The sequence below is a fragment of the Manis javanica genome, chromosome 17 (genome assembly GCF_040802235.1).
Source record: "Manis javanica isolate MJ-LG chromosome 17, MJ_LKY, whole genome shotgun sequence".
Lineage (NCBI taxonomy): Eukaryota > Metazoa > Chordata > Mammalia > Pholidota > Manidae > Manis > Manis javanica.
The window spans coordinates 35,096,436-35,104,602 of NC_133172.1; the positions used below are offsets into that span (position 1 = coordinate 35,096,436).

The window sequence follows — 8,167 nt, forward strand, 5'->3', positions numbered from 1 at the left end:
CTGCCACTTGGTATCATTGCACCTCTGTAACTTACTAACAGACATTTCATTTTCATTTAAAAGTCACCTTAAGGACTTTCTCCTCAATTTCCACTGTTTAGCTTGATTTGATTTAGAAAACATTTCATTCCTAGACCATACAGTCCTTCCGATTTTCATATTTGTCTCTGCACTTCCCCTCCTCCTCTCACCTCAGGGGACGTCTGCTTTATAACCGACAATGAGATTTCCAAATTGGCAGTAGGGTAAACCTTTCCAACTGACAATGAGTGCATATACCACCTGCAGCAGGAAGAACCTTTGGTCTGGTGTCAGGTGTCATCTAACAGAAGCAGCACCCACATCATGGGGCTGAGAGGCCTGGGAAATCTTGCAAAAGGAAAAAAACGTGTATAGTTTTAGAATACTTGAATTATTTTGAAATTAACAAATACACTGGCAAGTGAATGGCATAAACACTTAACACAGGCAGTCCCCGACTTACTATAGTTCTACTTAGGATTTTTCAACTTTACAGTGGTGTGAAAGCAAAGTGCATTCAGTGGAAACCGTACTTTGGATTTTGAATTTGGATCTTTTTCCAGGCTAATATGTGTACCATGCTCTCTTGCGGCAGTGGACAGGGCAGCGAGCCGCAGCTCCCAGCCAGCCACGCGATCACGAGAGTACACGACCCATATACATACAACCATCCTGTGCCCACACGATCATTCTGCTTGTCACTTTCAGTGTAGGACTCAATCACATGAAGTATTCGACCCTTGGTTATTAAATAGGTCTTGTGGTAGATGTGTGTACCCAACTGTAGGCGAAGGTACGTGTTCTGGGCGTTTAAGGTGGGCTGGGCTGAGCTATTCTGTTCCATAGGTTAGGTGTATTAAATGCATTTTTGTCTTCTATTTCAACTTATGATGGGCTTATCGGGATGTAACCCCATTGTCATAAGTGGGGGAAGTTCTGTACTTGCTTCACTGTCTCATTAGATATGAACAAGAAGACGCTACATTGTGCTTTAAAACCTCCATAGTTCATCTTTAAAAGTGATTTGTCTTTTTAGTAACAGTAGTGCTTTTTGTCAAAATGCTGAAGAGCCAGATACCGGGGCTTCTTCTGCCTGGCAAGCAGGCGAGCTGGGACCAGCCAGAGACTGATGAGCCGAGAGGCTCAGGGAGAAAGTAAAGGGGACACTTTCCTATCACTGACATGCTTTCTTTCTCTAAAAATTAGACTTTTCTTGAGTGTTTCCATATTACACAATAAATGGGGTGCATAGCATCTAATACAGTCTCTGAATGAAAATACATTTTTAATGTAAGTATATCCCAAATGGTGCCTGGGATATACTAAAAAAAATTCCCTTCTTTGTTTATCTGAAATTCAAATTTAACTGGATATCCTATCTTTTTATTTGCTAAAGCTGGCAAATTTAGTCTGCCGTAATAACAATAATGAATGCACCTGTGAGTGTTCAGAGCTTGGTGTCTTTTGAAACATTAAAGGATTTCACGGTGATGACCTTAGCATTTCCCAGATTTGCCCGATCATCCGATCTCAAGAATTGGCTATGAACTTTTTAAAACTACAGATGCCCAAGCCTGTCCTGGGACTGCTGACGCAGCTAAGTCCAGGCTTTGGCTCGGGAGATGTTAGTTTCACAAGCCTCTCAGGTGATGCGTAACATCAGACAAAGTTGGTAAACTGCAAACATCTCTTGTCATTACTTCTCCGGGAAGCAGGTGGTGGCAAAGTATGAGAGGCAAGGGAGATCATGACCAGAACAGCACGGGCAGTTGCTCAGCAAATGCCCACCTCAAAATATTTTATTTCATTGCCACATAAATAAAAGGTCATCTGGCTTAGAGATGGACAGGCAGAAGGTAAGTGATCATGTAAGTTATTTCTGCCAGGGTAATTAGGATCTTTGTGGTTTTGTCTGGCATGCTCAAGGGTCCTACTGAGCTCCTCACATGTGGGCTATTGATCATCTCTGCTGTGGGTTTTTCTTCTGTAATAAGGAGATTCCTCTGCCTCAAGCCTTCCCCATGGCTTAACCACTGGGGTTAGAAATGGAGATGAACTGAAAACTGGAAAAAAGTACTATCAGGGGGGTGCCCCCAATGTGACAGTGGAGGGGGGGTGCCACCTGGGTGAGCAGCTCTGCCTTCCAGACACCACGCTCGCCCCTGCCCTGCTGCACACCCACAGCACCCGGGGACACATGGAGGGGCTGGCCCTCAGTGCAGTTCCGTGAGCCTCAGCCCCACTGTCCGCATGACACATGTGCCTTAAAGGGAAACTGTAAGGATGTCAAAGTAATGAGAACATTCAAGAAAAACAGAGAAGCCCGTGGGTTACACCCACATGGCCTGCTCTGCGCAGTGAGTGCCAGGGCAGGAATTATAGGTCTGAAGTCAAACCTTCATCTCCTGCTCTTGAGAGGTGTTCACCTGCAGAATGAATCAGACAAAAAAAGTCCAGCTCAGTGAAATAAGACAGGTGGAAAAAGACAAGTATCCAATGATTTCACTCATCTGTGGAGTATAAGAACAAAGAAAAAAACTGAAAGAACAAATTAGCAGCAGAATCACAGAACCCAAGAAGGGACTAACAGTTACCAAAGGGAAAGGGACTGGTGAGGGTGGTTGGGAATGGAGGGACAAGGGGGAAAAGGGGCATTACTATTAGCAGACATAATGTAGGGGGGCACGGGGAAGGCAGTATAGCACAGAGAAGTAGTGGCTCTATAGCATCTTACTACACTGATGGACAGTGACTGTAATGGGGTATGTGGGGGGGGACTTGGTGATGGGGGGAGTCTAGTAACCATAATGTTGCTCATGTAATTGTAGATTAATGGTACCAAAAAAAAAAAAGCAAGGTCCAGTCTCACCTGCTTCCGGCTCACCTCCTCCACCTCCCCTTCTGGGTGTCCTCATGCCCCCCTGCAACTAAGGCAGTCACATTTTGTTCCTTAGTAAAAGCACCCTCTTTGGGTAAACATAGAATGATGACTTGGCCAGGCGCCTGACCAGCAGGCGTCCACACCACCTCCCACCTTGCCCGTGACCTGGGGTCACCCTTGTCGCTTCCTTGCCTTCCACTCGGGTCATGTTTGGTTCTAAAGTTCTGGAGTTCTCTGCTACCACTTTCTCTTCTCCTTTTTGGTGGCTTATGAGAGATAGTCAATTAGGCAGCCTTGGAGATCAAAGAAGCAAAATTTAATTTCTCCTTTCACCTGAAGCTGGTTATTTCTGCCCCTTCTCTTTCCAAAATTAACCCCAAAATGACTTGTACTGGGCAATCCTCATAGAAGATTGGCTTTTCGCTATCACTCAAGTTGTTTCAACCTTATATGAACCAACACATGGAGGTACAATACAGGAAACGCTTCAGTTCTAAAGAAAATGACCTGCAAGTTTTCCCTAAGCCAGTGTATCTACTCCTTAAATCACACCTCAACTTCAAGAGGTGCCAGGAGTTTTTTTTACAAAGACCTGATATATGTAGTTGCCTCTTACAGTGTTGTGAGGCCTCCAGAGGGACCCCGCTCAACCTTACAGGACATGCTGGACAAGGCGGACATCCATGGGGACAAGCTGAGGACAGGATGTAGGAGAAGGAAAACAAACCGGGGTGACATCCATGACGGCAAGTGGGGGAGGGCGGTTGAGTGGTGAGGATGAACAAAATTATCCTATCTTCCTTCCTTAATCTGTCGAGCCTTTGGTGATGCACTGTTGACTACATACTTAGCAGGTCCAAAACCTGTCTTGCTGTTTTGCAGGCATCCCAGTCTACATCACCTACAAGGTAAGGAATTTATCAAAAACTGTTCCAAACTGTTCTTGCTGCCTCCAGCATTCCCTGTGATGCCCGGCAAAGCTCCCCTTAACACAGGGATGCCACTCACTGTCACATCGAGCTCCCTCAGGGATGGTGAACACTTCGGGCTTCTGAAGTTAGACTTTGGTTCAGATGTAATGTGAACCTTCTAGGAGGTCGATCCAGGACAGCAACTTGATGTATTGTCTCAGAGGCCTGGAAAGTTCATGCCCTCCTGAAGTTCCATGGCTAGGGGTTCATCTTAAGGAATATCATCTGTACAAAGTTTATCATTGTAAAAACATCAGGAATCTTGTATGGGGTAAATAAATACGATTCATTCATATGAAAGAATACTCTGGAGCCATTCAGAATCATGTAAATATGCAGCGATGCGGGGAAATGTTCATCTCCTGTGGGTTGGTTAAAATATAGTACCATTTTTATAAGGACCAGATGAGTGCAGGGCCACGTTATACAGCTAACAGTGGCCATCTTTGGTTGATGGGATTATGAACGCCTTAGATTTTTTTATGCCTTTTTGGCTTGTTTGCCAAGTTTCCTGCCCAAAGCAAGCAGTTATTTTAGAAAAATAGTTATTTTAGCAAATAGATCATTAGAAAAAGCTAATTATACTTCTGAGGAGGGGAAAATAGAACAGGACAAAAATCTTACATCTTATGGAACTGACTACCAGCTTCCATTTTGTCATGAGTTAAACACAGTTCACGGTGTTTAAAAGTTGTCCCAGGGTCTCTACCTACTAGTGACCTTTGTCTTTCTCCTCTTCTCTTTCTTGACCTACGTGGAACTGTTTCCGGCTACAAGAGGAAGTAACAAGGTTCTCGCTGATGAGTCATTTATGGGATGTATTCAGGCCTGACTTCTCATCATCCTTATCACAGAACCTGACGGATGTGCTAATTACGTGCTAATTAAATGTTTATTGAATAGATGAAAGAAAATGTGATCTTGCTATTTTAAAGGCTTTCATGTGTTCTGTTGTTAAAATAGAAACAAAAATTGAAAAAAAACACATTTTACTCAATTCATAACAAACTGGTTTAAAATAGAAACTGCAAACCAACTTTGGCTAAAAGAATCCTGGTATATTCTGAACAGCTGCTGTTGTAGACACAGTCTGAAATAACTAACTTCCAGCATAGTCCCAAATTTGCGTTGAGTAAACGGTGCAAATAGGGAGGGAAAAGGGCTTTAGTAGCACTAATTGCAACGAGCCTGGGAAGCTCCAAGGCTCGTCGCCGTTGCTCAGAGAAATCCGGCAGCGACGGCGCTTCCTCAGGCTGTAGATGGAGCCATAACATTACTAAACAGCATCCCAGCCCGAGAGGTGGGGTCTCTGCGCTGCAAAAACCGGATGTTGGGAAGTTTCTCAGCTCTAGTTTCTGAGTGAACAGCCAGAGAACTCAGACCTTCTTATTTTCTCTGAAGCTGGGTAGTGGAAGTCAAGGTGCTGGCGGGGGGCTTCAGCTTTCCTGTCCTACACTTATCACCTCCTCTCATGTCCTCCGACTTTGTCTCTGCTTGAGGGCATCCTGGAGCTGTCAGCCCCACGTCCACTGAATTCATTTAGAGATTCAGGCCCTGCAGGAGAGTCGGCCACCTGCCTCAGGCCCACACGTGGGGCCTCCGAGCGCGGGGCGGGTCCACCTCCCCTCCCACTGAAAGGCCTGCCCGCTGGAGGAGCCCCGCTCGGCCTGGCTCCAGGCGCCTCTGGCTGTGGGCCTCTCATCCATGGTCTTTCTCTTCCTGCGCCTGTCTCCTCGCTCAGCTCTCGTCTCCCCTCTCTGCCTGCCCCTCTCTAGTCTCTCGCCCGCTCCTCTGCCTTCTTTCTCTTCCCACACACAGGTCCCTGAAGCTAGAGTCTGGGCACACAGGCCATTTCAACTGCCATCTCTCCCGCCACTCCACCGGCCCGCCACATCTTCTCTTGTCCTGCCTTTCCCCCAAAATAGTCGAGGCTTCTGCCCTACTGTCCTTCTGGGACATTCCGCCTGGGCCTGACATTCCCGGGTAAGGCGCTCGCGCTCCCCACCGCCTGCGTGCCCCCGGCACAGGCCCTGGGAGGTGAGGCCTACCTGGCCGACCCAGAGGCCCAGGCTCGATGCCCCCTCCGCCTGCACTGGCTGAGACTCCACTTACCCCTCAAGGCTCAGCTCACACACTCCTGCCTCTGGCATGCAGGCTTCTTTGCTGGCCCCCAGGGGAATCTCTCCTGTGGAAGGACATCACCAGTGCACATATTACAGTCCCCTTGGATTCTGGCGACTTTGGGCGCGTATCTGTGTGATAGATAATCACTCAAAGGTTTTCCTGTATTTCCCATTCACTCGATGCACTCTTCCAAGGCTCACTGTTGCAAGAGAAAGGAAAGGTATATTTCAAGGACAGTGAGCTGCAAAGTGACTTCCTCTGCCCTGTGGGATGGGAAAGTCCCTGGCAAAAACAGTAGCTTCAGGTTGCCATGTGCTTGTGCAAGAGTCTGTCTTCTCATTCCAGAGGTGCGCCGGTAGGTCCTCAGGCCAGGTGGCGGGGAGTTGAAGAAGATGGGAACATAGATGCAGGTGGGCCCTTGAGGCAGGTGGGCCCTTGAGGAGGGGCTGTGCCCCTGCCCCTGTACACCTACCCCTGGAGATGGCAGGCTGGGAAACCACTGATCCCTATGCAGCTTTGTGGAGTCTGAGCCATGTGCGTATAGGGCTGAGATTGGTGAACAGTCCAGAGGCAACCCAGCTCCGGGATGTGTCCTGGCAGCAAAGGCCTCAAACAGCCTTGCAGAGTTTCCAGTCTCCACGGCACAGGAGGAGACTCAGGGACACATAGTCGGGACTTGCAGCAGAAGCAGTCACTGTCCCCCAGCCCCTGTGGCCATGGGGCTGCGCCGTCTCCTTGCCTGCCAGCCTCACCATCAGCTGCCAGCACCCGCATCTCTTCGGCAGCAGGATTTGTCCGGGTGCTCTGCCCACGCATGCAGGCCAAAGTTCTGGGAAACTGATGCGGAGCGTGGCCCACACCTCACGCCTGCTGGAACTGCTGGGTCGGTACCCCGGGTCCCCTGCTCCTCACTGTTTGCGGCTGATGCTGAGCTCCAGTTGCCTCCCAGGGAATGTGCTAACCTGCTCATGTCGGCTTCCTTCCCTCCCTTTCTTACTCCCCTCCTCCCCTGCTGGTTTTGGGATCATGTCCAAGTTAAACTACCTGGTGACCTGATTTTGGGGGAAACCCAAACTAATACAAACTCAAAAGGAGGCTCTTGGGGAAGAACAAAGAATGACGTGGCAGGACGCCTGGCACCAGCTGACTTCATCCAGGCAGGTAAGGACCGGACCAGGCCTATGTCTCACAAGCCCTGCCCTCTCTCTCTGAAAACACTTCTGAACCCCCGGGGAGAAAGGGACTGGGGCTTTGTGCCTTAAATCAAGTTGATGTGTTGAAAGAGGAAAACTGCATGATTTTTCATCTGACTTTGTGGGTCACTGTCTTGCCAATGGGTTCCAGCCCCGGGCAAGTTCGCTATGGATTCAATGTGACCAAAGAAATTGACAGCAAAACGTTCTGTGAAAGGGTTTATTACCCGGCTTGTTCTCCGGGCGGTGTGTTTCGGTGGGTCAAACACTAGCGTCTCTGCCTCTGCCCAGAGCACTGGGCCGAGCTCTCTGCATAGCCCAGTAATAGCTTATTGCCTTAAGGTGTGGAAGCGGTAGCCTAGCAACAGGCCAGTGACATCATCAGGTGGTTTAAGCTCAGTGAGGATCCTGGCCATAGGAACCCCAGCTTCCCCACAGCCACCCTCTCCGTGGGCCCCCCTTCGTCTGCCTCCCTTTCCGTTTTAGCTGCTTGAGGGCAGGACAGGGGCCTTCCAGCCTGTAGCACCCCATCCATCAGTGCCTCCTACAAGGGGGACTTGCTGAGCCAGATCCAGTCCACCTGGCAGGGTGACAAGGCTGCAGATGGCCTTAAGGACCTGGGAGTGGCTCCCAGCTGCCAGGAGACAGGGTCTCCGGAACAGAATTCTGCTGACAACGGGAAGGAGCTTGGAAGCAGAGTCTTCCCACAGTCCCCAGATAAGAGCCCAGGTGACCTCTTGAGTTTGCCCCTGGGAGGCCCTGAGCAGAGGAGCCCGGGAAATCCACCCGGAACTGTGGCCTGTGCAACTGCGAGACAATAGGTTTGGGTGTTTTAAACCACTGAGTATGGGACAATTTGTGCAGTAGCAGCAAGAAGCTAATAAACAAGTTGGCACAGCCAGTGAGGGGCTACTATTTGTGACAACTTTGAAAAGCTGAAATGCAGTCCCAATAGAAATGCCCTTTGTGCTTCAGCC

General features: G+C 48.9%; 1 long non-coding RNA gene across 1 annotated transcript; it reads left to right on the forward strand.

Moving 5' to 3' along the window:
- Window positions 1–1,741: 1,741 nt before the first annotated feature.
- On the forward strand, window positions 1,742–5,020 carry LOC118968917 (uncharacterized). Its single transcript, XR_005056792.2, has 3 exons — window positions 1,742–1,877; window positions 3,785–3,810; window positions 4,651–5,020. It is a non-coding gene; the product is annotated as an uncharacterized lncRNA (long non-coding RNA).
- Window positions 5,021–8,167: the final 3,147 nt, after the last annotated feature.